The sequence below is a fragment of the Heterodontus francisci genome, chromosome 12 (genome assembly GCF_036365525.1).
Source record: "Heterodontus francisci isolate sHetFra1 chromosome 12, sHetFra1.hap1, whole genome shotgun sequence".
Taxonomy (NCBI): domain Eukaryota; kingdom Metazoa; phylum Chordata; class Chondrichthyes; order Heterodontiformes; family Heterodontidae; genus Heterodontus; species Heterodontus francisci.
In genome coordinates, this window is record NC_090382.1 from 69,345,950 (window position 1) to 69,360,587 (window position 14,638).

General features: G+C 43.9%; 1 long non-coding RNA gene across 4 annotated transcripts in view; it reads left to right on the forward strand.

Moving 5' to 3' along the window:
- The window catches only part of LOC137375907 (uncharacterized), a 77,615-nt gene that overhangs the window by 47,544 nt on the left and 15,433 nt on the right, over positions 1-14,638 (forward strand). The window contains exon 5 of one of the 4 annotated variants that reach the window (XR_010976090.1): positions 5,695-5,846. The exons of the other annotated variants lie outside the window; for them this stretch is intronic. This is a non-coding gene — a long non-coding RNA (uncharacterized lncRNA). The remainder of the gene's footprint in view (positions 1-5,694; positions 5,847-14,638) is intronic. 4 annotated transcript variants of the gene reach the window in all.

Genomic DNA, 14,638 nt, shown 5'->3' on the forward strand with positions numbered 1-14,638 from the left:
TTTGGTAGAAAAAGCAGAAAGGCAACATATTTCTTAAACGTTGAGAGGTTGGGAAGTGTTGATGTCCAAAGGGACCTGGGTGTCCTTGTTCATGAGTCACTAAAAGCTAGTATGCAGGTGCAGCAAGGAATTAGGAAGGCAAATGATATGTTGGTCTTCATTGCAAGGAGATTTGAGTGCAGGAGTAAAGACGTCTTGCTGCAATTGTATAGAGCCTTGGTGAGACCGCACCTGGAGTATTGTGTACAGTTTTGGTCTCCTTATCTAAGGAAGGATATACTTGCCATAGAGGCAGTGCAACGGAGGTTCACCCTGGAATGGCAGGATTGTCTTATGAGAAGAGTTTGCAGAAACTGGGCCTGTATTCCCTAGAGTTCGAAGAATGAGAGATGATCTCATTGAAACTTACAAAATTCTTACAAGGCGTGACAGGGTAGATGTGGATAGGTTGTTTCCTCTGGCTGATGAATCTAGAACCAGGGTACACAATCTCAGAATAAGGAGCAGGCCATTTAAGACTGAGATGAGGAGGAATTTCTTTACTCAGAAGATGGTGAATCTGTTGAATTGTCTACCCCAGAGGGCTGTAGAGGCTCAATCATTGAGCATGTTCAAGACAGAAATTGATAGATTTCTGGATACTAATAACATCAAGGGATAGTGGGGAAGAATGGCATAGAGGTAGGTGATCAGCCATGATCTATTTGAATGGCGGAGCAGACTTGATGGGCCGAATGGCTTACTCCTGCTCCTATTTCCTATGATCCTATAACATAATAATTGGGGAAAAAAGAGAAGATTTAAAAAACTAATTTGCAAAGCACCTAGGCAATTGAATAGATTGTTTTGGGTAATCATTGCAGGAAAGTATTATAAAGAAATAGCGGGAGAGATCAACCACATGGAGTTTTAAACTTTTCATGCTGTCACTGTGAGACTTTGTTAGAGTTCTCCAGGGACTAAATACTGTTACGACTGAGGCGGGGGATGGGGGCAGTGGTGTGGTGATACAAATTTATGCATTAGGAAAATGAAAATATGAGGGCTTTTAAAGAACCAGGCCAAAATGGATTCAGTCAAATAATTTAAAATACATTGGATTGGAAATAGGAACTGTAGTTACAGAAAGTTCGCAGAGCTCTTTTACATGGATGTATTATAGGCTTGGCAGGTAACCAATGTGGTTTATTTTCTTTAAAAGAGAAAGGTCAGGAGCATTAATACAAAAGCAAAATGCTGCGGATGCTGGAAATCTGGAATAAAAACAGAAAATACGGAAATACTCAGCAGGTCTGGCAACATCTGTGTAGCGAGAAACAGTTAATGCTTCAGTTCGATGATTCTCTGTACACAGAAGCTGCCAGATCTCCTGAGTATTTCCAGTGTATGGAATTTCCATTTTTTTGTGTTAAAGACTTGTGAATCTGTATTTTTTCAAGTCTAAAAAAGGATTTCATGGATTTTGAAGCATCTGGCAATAGCTGAACATTATGGATTTTTTTTTAAAAGAGGAAGGTCAACAAGAGGTTCCTGGTTTTGACCAGTAAACAACTACTGGAAAACAGGTGATTTCAAGTAAGCACCACAGGGGGTTTGACTTAGAGCTATCCTTTGTTGTGACAAGAAAGAATTTATGATTAGCATGTGTTACAACCGAGGCGGGAGCAATGCACCATCAATCAGTCCCATCATTCCACAGGTCGCAGCCTTTTATTAAAGTATTCCCACCCAACCGGAAAACAGCCAAATTAAACCCTTGAGTAACCCCCAGAATATAACACAACAAACCAGGTATCTTTAGACAACAACAAATTAACTATTTATTAAAAACTAAATCTTAAACACTATTAAAATAAAGATCTTATAATGCCTTATTTAAATCTAACTCTCCATTCACACACATACATTCAAAACTAACAGTTAACCATTTCTTCTTTTTAAAAAAATATGTTTTAAAAATTAGCTGTTTCTTAAGAATAAATAAATAAGTGGGTTACATTCCTGATGGGTGAGGTATCCTAGTGTAAAAGTAATCAAATGCTGCTCGAAGTCTCCACGTGGTTTTGATTAAATAGTCTGTTCTTGATCAACATTCAAAACACTTCGGCTGGAGCAGATATCAAACAGCTCTTTCAACGATGAGCAAAGCAATAGGTCAACTTCAACTTTAAACCCGACAGAGTCTCAGCTGAAACCTTACTTTAGTAATACAAACGGTCTCTTCACAGGGTTTTTTTTCCTTAGGCTATTATCATGGCCTGTAGCTCCTTGTAGAATTTTTGCTGAGAAAAATAGACAGCTCTTCTCTTCAGTAGCGCGCTTTGATGGAGAGTCTCTCAAAAACTGGTTTCAGCCAGTTTTTGCCATTTTACACACAGTCAAATCAAAACATTAGACCATGTGACCTCTCTCTCCTGCTGTGGCCTAGTAACAAGGGCAACTAGTACACTGTGCCTCAGAAATCCAAAAGTTTATCTCTCTGTCTTAAAGGTGCACTGTTTTTAACAGAGTCTTAAAAGTACACTGTTCTAATCCAAGGAGAAAAAAAGAAACAGTTCTGTGACACATGAGACTTGCTTGGAAAAGCCAGTGGGTTTGGAGTAAAGCAGGCAATTGGAATTTGAGATGGACCTGCCAGGAGTTCAGAAGAAAACCTTACCTCTCTTTGAAGAATCCCTGCTCTTGAAAAGCAAAAGCTTGTATGAAGTGGTACTGTTGCCTCCTGTAATTTTGAAGACATCCTGAATGCTTGCAGAAACCTTGCATCTTCAAATGAACTTTATATCAAATGTGTGTGAGAACTGACGCCTGTTGCTGCACACCTGCTGTAAGACCTAAGTGAAGCCTTCTGCAGTTGAATTTCTTTGAACGCCTACCTAAACAGACTGTTCATCAACCTTGCCTGGAAAAATTCCTAGTGGTAGCCAACTATTCGACTTTGCGACACTTCGCCAAAACACCGGACTTCCATCTCTTCAGTAAAAGTTATTTTTTATCTCTTCTATTTCTTTGTAACTGCTGTCAACAAAAATTCCTTTTTTTCCCTGTTAACCAGTTTATGGATGTATGTGTGTGTGGCTGAGGGCTAGGATAATAGTCATATGAGGCTTTAATATTTCAATTTGCGTATATATTTACTGCGTTATTGGTTAAGACTTGGTTTATAATAAATGGATAATTTTGTTGCTTATTAAAGCAACCTGGCTGATGTGCTTTATTCTGGCAACAATAGAGTATCTAATTGGCTGTTTCAGTAAGTGGTAAAATTTATTGATAAGCTGTGACCTATGGAGAAGTGGGACTGGATTAACAATGCACTGCTCCCGCCTCAGTCGTAACACCAGCATTTTCTGTGGCGCAGTGGTTAGCACCGCAGCCTCACAGCACCAGCGACCCGGGTTCAATTCTGGGTACTGCCTGTGTGGAGTTTGCAAGTTCTCCCTGTGTCTGCGTGGGTTTCCTCCGGGTGCTCCGGTTTCCTCCCACAAGCCAAAAGACTTGCAGGTTGGGAGGTAAATTGGCCATTATAAATTGCCCCTAGTATAGGTAGGTGGTAGGGAAATATAGGGACAGGTTGGGATGTGGTAGGAATATGGGATTAGTGTAGGATTAGTATAAATGGGTGGTTGATGGTCGGCACAGACTCGGTGGGCCTAAGGGCCTGTTTCAGTGCTGTATCGCTAAAACTAAAAAAAACTAAAACTAATTAAGTTCAGAAGCATGGTATTTATTAATTATAAATTTAGCATCTATAGTGGAATCTATTAAAAGTATTAAACTTAAGGATACTCTGCAATGAAAAAGGCAATAAATCCAAGGTGCTTGGTTTTTGCAAAGTTAGTTATACTAAACAAACTTAATGGCATTTTTTTTGAAGATGCAGCAAAGATGCCGATTATTGCATAGCTTACCTTTCAGTAAATATTTGATAGCATTCATCGCATAAGACGTGAAGCTAAAGCTCAGGAAATCCATGATGAACTTATACATTGTTATGAATTGATGAGGTGACAAGAAGCAGCTGGTTACCACAGATCTCTTCTCAGACTGTTAACGTTTATTATTGACCTTGAAGTTGGTATAAGTACTCTGTGCTTGTGGTTGGTATGAGGAGGGAAAAATGTTCTCAGGAGAGAAGTGTCTGTGAGGAGGTCTTCACTTCCTTATCAGAATCCCATTGTTAATATAGTAGCCTTCTGGAACTCCCTTTGCTTCAGCTTCAGTTAGAGCTGATTGTGCCACTTTATTTAACTCTGGATTGGCTTGCTGAGAAGATTTATTGAACATCCCAGAAACGAATAAAAAAAAATATATATACTCCTCGCCAATACCGTTCACTAAAACCTTGGCATTCAGTGTGCCCTCTGGTGGAAAAGTTATGCTTTTTCTCAGCAAAAGAGTTTGGGTGGCTCCTATATCCCTAATTATAATGATAGGTTTACCTGCCTCATTGGGGGATAAGGAGTTACTTTTCCTTTTGACAAAAATTCCCTATAATTCTCATGTATCTTATTCACATCGCCACACTCATAGTGGTTTTTGTACTTGGACTTACAACTGCAGTCAGAGCTACAGCCTGATCTGTCATACTTTCGGAAAGGGCCCCTTTCTCTACATTGGCTTTGTGTACCCCAATATGTCCCATGGGTTTACCCCACAACTTCCAGCATTCTGCACAAAGGTGTCCCACCTTGTGACAATGGTAACACTTAGGATTTCGGACCTCACTTCCACCTGCAGCATCTTCCTTTCTGGCCTGAGGAAGAGATCCCGGGGTGCTCCCACCTAGCCCTTCTTGTCCCCAGCTACTTGCTTTCCTTTCACCCTCCCACCTTCTATCCTTCTCGAGTTTGTGGGGGTGATGGACAAAGGGTTTTGGGCTTGTAAACAAGCGCGTAATCATCAGCAATGTCCGCTGCCTGTCTGGCTATTGAAGCCTTCTGGTTCTGTACATGGGCTTTTCCTAACAGAGGGAGTTAATTTTTAAATTCTTCCTTGAGAATTATTTCCCTACATTTCTCATACATGGCCTCTACCTTTAGTGCCATAAGAACACAAGAAATAGGAGCAGAACTAGACCATATGGCCCATCAAGCCTACTCCGCCATTCAGTACGATCATGGCTGATCTTGGGCTTCAGTTCCACGTTCCTGCCTGCTCCCCATATCCCTTGATTCCCTGCGACAACAAAAATCTATCTATCCCAGCATTAAATGTATTCAATGATGGAACATCCACAACCCTCTGGGGTAGAGCATTCCAAAGATTCACAACCCTTTGAGTGAAGTAACTTCCCCACATCTCAGTCCTGAATGATTGACCCCTTATCCTGAGACTGTGTCCTCATGTTCCATATTCCCTGACCAGTGGGAACAATCTCTCAGCTTTTACTCTATCAAACCCTTTCAGAATCCTTTATGTCTCAATTACATCACCTCTCATTCTTCTAAACTCCAGAGAATATAGGCCCAATTTACTCAGCCTCTCATCATAGGACAACCCCCTGATCCCAAGAACTAATCTAGTAAATCTTCGCTGCTCTGCCTCCAGTGCAAGTATATCCTTTCTTAAATGTGGAGACCAAAACTTACCTTTTGTTTCGGCAGCTTTTTTTTGAAGCAGCGATAGTGCGAGCGAGGTGGCAGCTGGGAAGGTGAGTTTCAGTTTAAATTAACTTACCTTTTGTTTCGGCAGCTTTTTTTTGAAACGGACACGGGGACTGCTGGGGAAGTAAACCTATTTATTCGGGCAGTGGCTAAACCCGAAACACTACACGTGTAGTGTCTCCCACCCATCCTCCTCCTCTAACCAAAAAAAAAGGACTCTTGTGTGGAGGGTTTGGTAAGGTAAGGTTTTCCCTTTTTAAAAAATCTCTGTTGTCAATATAGAGCAGAGGGGATGGAAGCTAGGGCAGTTGCATGCTCCTCTTGCAGGATGTGGGAGGTGAGGGTCACCACTTGTGTCCCTGCTGACTTCATCTGTGAGAAGTGCACCCAACTCCAGCTCCTCGCAGACCGCGTTAGGGAGCTGGAGCTAGATGAACTTCGGATCATTCAGGATGCTGAGGGGGTGATAGCGAGCAGTTATAGGGAAGTAGTGACTCCTAAGTTACAGGATAAAGGTAGCTGGGTGACCGTCAGGGGAGGGAAAGGGAATAGGCGCACAGTGCAGGGATCCCCTGTGGCCGTTCCCCTCAATAATAAGTATACCGTTTTGGATACGGTTGGGGGGGGGGGGAACCTACCAGAGGAAAGCCACAGTGGCCAAGTCTCTGGCACTGAGCCTGGCTCAGTGGCTCAGAAGGGAAGGGGGGAGAATAGGAGAGTGATAGTGATAGGAGATTCAATGGTTAGAGGAACAGACAGGAGATCCTGCGGTCGCGAATGAGACTCCCGGATGGTACGTTGCCTCCCGGGTGCCAGGGTCATGGATGTCTCGGATCGAGTCCACAGGATTCTTAAGGGGGAGGGGGAGCAGCCAGAGGTCGTGGTACATATCGGTACCAATGACATAGCCAGGAAAAGGGATGAGGACCTGAAAAGCGAATACGGGGAGTTAGGTTGGAAGCTGAAAGGCAGGACGAGCAGAGTAGTAATCTCAGGATTGTTACCGGTGCCACGTGCTAGTGAGGCTAGAAGCAGGGAGTGAGTGCAGCTGAACACGTGGCTACAGAACTGGTGTAGGAGGGAGGGATTCAGATATGTGGATCATTGGGATACCTTCTGGGGAAGGTGGGACCTGTACAAGAAGGACGGGTTGCATCTGAACTGGAGGGGCACCAATATCCTGGGCAGGAGGTTTGCTAGAGCTCTTCGGGAGGGTTTAAACTAGTTTGGCAGGGGGATGGGAACTGGAGCTACGGATCAGGGAATGGGGGAGCTGTTGAATAGGCAGATATCGAGTGCAGAAAGTCTGTGAGGAAGGTTAGACAATTGACACGACAAAGTTGCAGCCAGTATGATGGGTTGAAGTGTGTCTATTTTAACGCAAGAAGTGTCAGAAATAAGGGTAATGAACTTAGAGCATGGATCAGTACTTGGAGCTACGATGTTGTGGCCATTACGGAGACGTGGATATCACAGGGGCAGGAATGGATGTTGGATGTTCCGGGGTTTAGATGTTTCAAAAGGAATAGGGAGGGAGGTAAAAGAGGTGGGGGAGTGGCATTGCTAATCAGGGATAGTATCACAGCTGCAGAAAGGGAGGTGATCGAGGAGGGTTTGTCCACTGAGTCATTATGGGTGGAAGTCAGAAACAGGAAAGGAGCAGTCACTTTGTTGGGAGTTTTCTATAGACCCCCCAATAGCAACAGAGACACGGAGGAACAGATTGGGAGGCAGATTTTGGAAAGGTGCAGAAGTAACAGGGTTGTTGTCATGGGTGACTTCAACTTCCCGAATATTGTTTGGAACCTCCTTAGTGCAAATAGTTTGGATGGAGCAGTTTTTGTCAGGTGTGTCCAGGAAGGTTTCCTGACTCAATATGTAGATAGGCCGACTAGAGGGGAGGCTATGTTGGACTTGGTGCTTGGCAACGAACCAGGCCAGGTGGCAGATCTCTCGGTGGGAGAGCATTTCGGTGATAGTGATCACAACTCCCTGACCTTTGCTATAGTCATGGAGAGGGACAGGAGCAGACGGGATGGGAACATATTTAATTGGGGGAGGGGGAATTACAATGCTATTAGGCAGGAAGTGGGGAGCATAAATTGGGAACAGTTGTTCTCAGAGAAATGCACGACAGCAATGTGGAGGTTGTTCAGGGAGCACTTGCTGCGACTGCTGGATAGGTTTGTCCCGATGAGGCAGGGAAGGGATGGTAGGGTGAAGGAACCTTGGGTGACAAGAGATGTGGAACAGCTAGTCAAGAGGAAGAAGGAAGCTTACTAAAGGTTGAGGAAGCAAGGATCAGACAGGGCTCTAGAGGGTTACAAGGTAGCCAGGAAGGAACTGAAGAATGGACTTGGGAGAGCTAGAAGGGGACATGAAAAAGTCTTGGCGGGTAGGATTAAGGAAAATCCCAAGGCGTTCTACACTTATGTGAGGAGCAAGAGGATGGTCAGAGTGAGGGTAGGGCCGATCAGGGATAGTGGAGGGAACTTGTGCCTGGAGTCGGAGGAGGTAGGGGAGGTCCTAAATGAATACTTTGCTTCAGTATTCACTAGTGAGAGGGACCTGGTCGTTTGTGAGGACAGCGTGGAACAGGCTGATATGCTCGAACAGGTTGAGGTTAAGAAGGAGGATGTGCTGGAAATTTTGAATGATATGAGGACAGATAAGTCCCCGGGGCCAGACGGGATATACCCAAGGATATTACGGGAAGCGAGGGAAGAGATTGCTGCGCCTTTGGCGATGATCTTTGCGTCTTCACTGTCCACTGGATTAGTACCGGATGATTGGAGGGTGGCAAATGTTGTTCCCTTGTTCAAGAAAGGGAATAGGGATAACCCTGGGAATTATAGACCAGTCAGTCTTACGTCGGTAGTGGGCAAATTATTGGAGAGGATTCTGAGAGACAGGATTTATGATTATTTGGAAAAGCATGGTTTGATTAGAGACGGTCAGCATGGCTTTATGAGGGGCAGGTCATGCCTCACAAGCCTTATTGAATTCTTTGAAGATGTGACAAAACATATTGATGAAGGAAGAGCAGTGGATGTGTATATGGATTTTAGCAAGGCGTTTGATCAGGTTCCCCATGGTAGGCTCATTCATAAAGTGAGGAGGCATGGGATACAGGGGAAGTTGGCTGTCTGGATACAAAATTGGCTAGCCCATAGAAGACAGAGGGTGGTAGTAGATGGAAAGTATTCAGCATGGAGCTCGGTGACCAGTGGTGTTCCGCAGGGATCTGTGCTGGGACCTCTGCTCTTTGTGATTTTTATATGTGACTTGGATGAGGAAGTGGAAGGCTGGGTTAGCAAGTTTGCCGATGACACGAAGGTTGCTGGAGTTGTGGATGGTGTAGAAGGCTGTTGTAGGTTGCAACGGGACATTGACAGGATGCAGAGCTAGGCTGAGAAGTGCCAGATGGAGTTCAACCTGGAAAAGTGTGAAGTGATAGATTTTGGAAGGTCGAATTTGAATGCAGAATACAGGCTTAAAGACAGGATTCTTTTTAGTGTGGAGGAACAGAGGGATCTTGGGGTCCATGTCCACAGATCGCTCAAAGTTGCCACCCAAGTTGATAGGGTTGTTAAGAAGGCGTAAGGTGCGTTGGCTTTCATTAACAGGGGGATTGAGTTTAAGAGCCGCGAGGTTATGCTGCAGCTCTATAAGGCCCTGGTTGGAATACACTTGAAATATTGTGTTCAGTTCTGGTCGCCTCATTATAGGAAGGATGTGGAAGCTTTAGAGAGGGTGCAGAGGAGATTTACCAGGATGCTGCCTGGACTGGAGGGCATGTCTTACGAAGAAAGATTGAGGGAGCTAGGGCTTTTCTCATTGGAGCGAAGAAGGATGAGAGGTGACTTGATAGAGGGGTACGAGATGATGAGAGGCATAGATGGAGTGGATAGCCAGAGACTTTTTCCCAGGGTGGAAAGGGCTATCGCCAGGGGGCATAATTTTAAGGTGATTGGAGGAAGGTTTCAGGGAGATGTCAGAGGTAGGTTCTTTACACAGAGAGTGGTGGGTGCGTGGAATGCGCTGCCAGCGGTGGTGGTAGATGCAGATACATTAGGGACATTTAAGCGACTCTTGGATAAGTACATGGATGATAGTAGAATGAAGGGTAGGTAGTTAGTTTGATCTTAGAGTAGGTTAAAGGTTCGGCACAACATCGTGGGCCGAAGGGCCTGTACTGTACTGTGCTGTACTGTTCTATGTTCTATGTTCAAAACTGCACACAGTATTCCAGGTGCAGTCTCACCAAAGCCCTGTACAATCTTAGTAAGTCTTCTTTATTTCTGTACTCCAATGCCCTTGCAATAAAGGCCAACATACCATTTGCCTTCCTAATAGCCTGCTGCACCTGCATGTTAACTTTGTGCGTTCCTTGTACAAGTACCCCCAAGTCCCCAGAAAGGTCCGAGCAACTGACGAAGACGTTCCGACAGGGCAAACTTTACTCTAATGCACAAGAACCTGGTTATTTTTTACTTTTCCTCTTTTCAATTATTATTACCCCACTTACAATTGCACGTCATTGCCACTGAGTTATCCCGGATGAGCCCCCAATTATATGTTATGACTGAGGTGGGAGGAGTGCACTGTCATTTCTAGTTCCACTTCTCCACATATATTTAAATGTTTACCCAGTTACCGATACGGTCAATCATAGACTATTTTTATCCCAGAACAAAATACACCAACCAGGTTTCTTTAATAAACAAGAACATTATTAGTTTATTATAAAAAAAAGACATAACCAGTAATGAAGCAAAGCATTAACACATAGATTGAAATATGAAAGATCCCTTTTACTTTTGCCATACACACACATACACACACCAAAATAGAGTCTTTGTAGAGCTCAGTTACAAAAAAAAAGCAAAAAAAGAATACTTTGGCCAAATACCTGCTAATTCTTGAAGAAAAAATAAGAGATATGGAAAAATGTCAGTTGTCCCCTTTTTATTTGTTTTGGCGTCCCAAATTCACATAGACAGCTGTCACTGGGATCTTTCTCTGGAGCAATTTGTTCAGGCAGCATCAAGGATTTATCTGGCAGGTTTTTCCAGTGCTTCAGGAGAAATGCGGCAACTGGGGTTTCAGGCAGGCCTTTCAGGAGGAATGCATCATCAATTTCTCTATTTCTAAGAGCTTCTCAAAGTGATGGAAAAACTGTCAGACCTTTCAAAGAGATGGGAACGGCTGAGTTGAGGTTTTGTCCTGCAGATTGATTTTTCAAACTCTAGCTGACTGTCCAAAGCAAAACCAAAAACAATCTCAAGAGTCAAGCCTCCTGACCCCTATGAATCTTGATGTGTCACTTCTTTGGAAACATCTTCTCCAAGGCAAAAAACCATTGCTAGGTAATTATCTGAAGACAGGTGCCTTCCAGTAAGGGCTATTTACAAACCAAGTCCAAAAGACCTTACGATGTCCTCTTTTAAAAAAAAAACCTCAGAGTCCAGCATCTATGTAATCCTTTTAACAGTTTTAAAACATGTCCTCAAAATTCTACAAAAAATGGAAGTACTTTCATAACACTGTATACATTTAAAAATAGTATAATTATGCAATAAGCAATCTTTTTTTTAAAGTGAAGCAACCAAAAAATTTGCATTTTTAAGTTGTCCAAATGTTAACCTGTTGGATTATATGAAAGCCAGTTGCAAAGTTAATTTTGCAATGTTTAAGGATATTGTTACGACCAAGGCCAGAGCAATGCACTGTTAATTCAGTCCCACTACTCCGTAGGTCACAGCATATTAGTAAAGTTTCCCACTGTCATGCGGACCCCCCACCTGCCAAGAATGAGACGCATTAATTTTGTCATATGAACATTGATTTGAAAGCTGTTGCTGAAGTGAAGAAAGGACTTGTTTTTAAAAAATCACCAGGCCCTTGGCTGGAAATACATTTGCATATTAACAGACAGTGCTTGGGGAGACAATGGGGTTACTTCCCTTATCCAATTTAACCCACAATGGACTTTCAGCACCAGGTAGTGTGTAAGAAGAGACATTCCAGGTTCGGCTCAGACCAGAGAATCCATTAACGGATGTGGTCAGACCAGCTGGTCATGTGACTATCCTGCTTGGCAACCTGGTTTTTCTGAATTGTACAGACAGTTTGAACTCGAGACTGAAGAATGCTCCTGGACTGAAGAAGACCTCTCCTGTCTGGCTCTCCATCTCTTTCTGACAGAACTCCAAATCCACTGAAGACACAGAAACCCCAAGAGAGAAAAGTCTCCTACAGCTAACAAGGTTTAAGAAGAATACTGGGCCCCAACAAAAAAGCAAGATCTACCGACAATCAAGGACTCCACAGTGAGCTCGAAGAACCATAACTAATACCCTCTTCAGAGATTGCCTCAAACTTTTCCACTTTATTTTTCTTCTGCTCTTTTCTGTCTCTATCTGCATGTGTGTATCACGTATGCATGCTGGTGTGGGTGCGTCATGTATCCATAGGCGTTAACCAAATTAGCATTTAAGTTTAATAAATTTCAACCTTTTTTCTTTAAACCTAAGAAAACCTGTTCAGCTAGTTTCTTTGCCTTATAATTGAAAGTTAATGTAGAAGGATTCGCCAAGGGGGGGCTAAAAAAAAGTGTGTTTAAAATTGAACACCGTTACGGTAAGACCGGGTGAAGGCTGAGAGGGTACCCGAGACACCTTTCTCACTGAGTCGTAACAGAAATGTGGGGGCTACCGTCCTGGATGTTACACACAGACAAACGAGAGAAATTGGAAGTGGGAAGCCAAATTGTTCCCAATTAAAAAAGAGCAAGATTTCAATACAGGTTTTCTTGTGGTTGTGTGTGCTTGAATACTAACATGCCTGCGACTGAAGCAAGTAGCTCCCCAAGCCAGGGTGAAGTAACTTGACCTAAGTTAAAAGCACTGTCCATGGAGGGGTTGAGGAAAATGGCTGAGCAGTGTGGCAAGGCTAGGAGGTCTGAACTCCTAAGACTAGTGGCCAACCATTTTCCCCTTGAATCTGAGGAAGCAGAAGCAATGTTAGAAGTAGACCCCGACAGGGTATTGCTAGCATAGCTTCATTTGGAACAGAGGAAGCTTGAATTAGAGGGAAAACAAAGAGAGAGACAGGAGAGGGAGAAAGAGAGAGCCTTCCAGAAGGAACATGAAGAGAAAGAAAGAGAGAGAGAGAGAAAGAATATTCCGGAAGGAATGCGAAGAGAGAGCTGAAGCAGCTTGAGTTAACTAGCGGGCAACAGAGTAACCCCAGTGAAAGTATGGCCAATATGGAGGAGCGTAATTCAGGGCTGGGTACAAAATTGTTAAAACTAGCTCAACTAATCCCAAAATTCAATGAGGAAGATGTAGAAATATTTTTTGTGTCCTTTGAGAAACTGGCAACGCAGCTAAAATGGCCAGCTGTGACTAGACCTCTCTTATTACAAAGCAAGCTAACTGGAAAAGCTTATGAGGTTTATTCCCTGAAGCTAGATGAGAGTTCATCAAATTATGAACTGACAAAAAATGCTATCCTCGGGGCATATGACTTAGTACCCGAAGCCTGTCACCAAAAGTTTAGAACCCTCAAGAAGCAAGCTAATCAAACTTATCTGGAGTTTGAAAGAAGTGAACAGCTGGCTTTTGACCAGTGGCTGAGGGCTGTTAAAGTACAGCTCAGCTATGAGCATCTCAGAGAAGTAATTCTGTTAGAGGAACTTAAACACTCTCTCCCACTCTCCATAAAGACCCATGTAGAGGAGCAATGGGTCCAGAGAGACCAGCAAGCGGCCATCCTGGCCGATGCGTTTGTTTTAATTTATAAGTCAATTTCTCAGGGGAGAACCTTTCCTAATCACCACCACAAGTCCGAAAAGGACAAAGGGTGAGAAGGTGATTGGAGCCCAAGCAGTTCTGGGAGAGAAAGGAAAGCAGGTGACACAGGGGGTCCTCCTCTAGCCAAAAAGGAAGGTGCTATGATTGTAATAAAGCAGGGCATTTAGAAGCTGACTGCTGGAAACTGAAGGGAAAACAGTAGGGTTAATCAGGGCATACCCGCTCAGTGAAGATGGGAACTTGATGGAAAGCACAGCAGAACAAGCTGTGGCTTTAACTGCAGTAAGAGTGAGACCTAGGAAGCTTTTGGCTGCAAGTGCAGGAAAATTTAATAGAATTCCTGAGGGTTATCAAGGTTTTCTGTCTGAAGGGAAAGTAACCCCATACCTCATGAGTGGGGCAAGCAAGCCCATAGTAATTCTCAGGGCCACAGGCCACTAGATCCCTTTTACTGGGAAATGGCCTGATCTTTCCCCCAGAGAGTGCAGTGAACACCAGAATGGTGGTGAATGGTATTAGAGGGCAGTGTATGCCTGTACCTGTACACAGTGTGCACCTGGATGCAACCTAGTTTCAGGACCAGTGACCATAGGGATTGCCCCTACTTTGCCTGTGGACGGGGTTGACCTGCTCCTAGGTAATGATCTGGTGAGGGTGAAGATGGTAGCCACCCCCACCCCCCCACTCCACCAGTAGTGAAAGAAAGACCACAGGAGGTCAGAGAGACAGGGCCGTGGCAGTAGATGGATCCCTGCAGTTTCCCTGAATGTGTAGTGGATCAGGCCATGATCAAACCAGCTCCCCCAGAGGAGAGTGAATTGACATTGCAGGCAGATTGGCATGCAGTCTGTCTGTCTGAGACTTTCTTTGGAAAGTTAGGAGACCCAGGGAATGAATTAAATGGATTTTCCCTTGCTGAGGCTCAGCGAGCCGACCCAGTATTGCAAGAGTTAGCATAGGCTGCCCAGTCTGAAAGTGAAGCAGAGGGAGACCCTGATTGCTACTATTTAAAGAATGAGGTACTGATGAGGAAATGGAGTTCTCCTCACATACCTAAGAGCAAGGAGTGGAAAGTAGTTCACCAGTTAGTGGTGCTGCAGAGGTACCAGAGAAAAATATTAAGAAGGGCCCATGAGACTACAGTGGCTGTACATGCCGGCATACGAAAGACTAAGGCCCGCATAAGACAGCAGTTTGACTGGCCAAAATGCCACA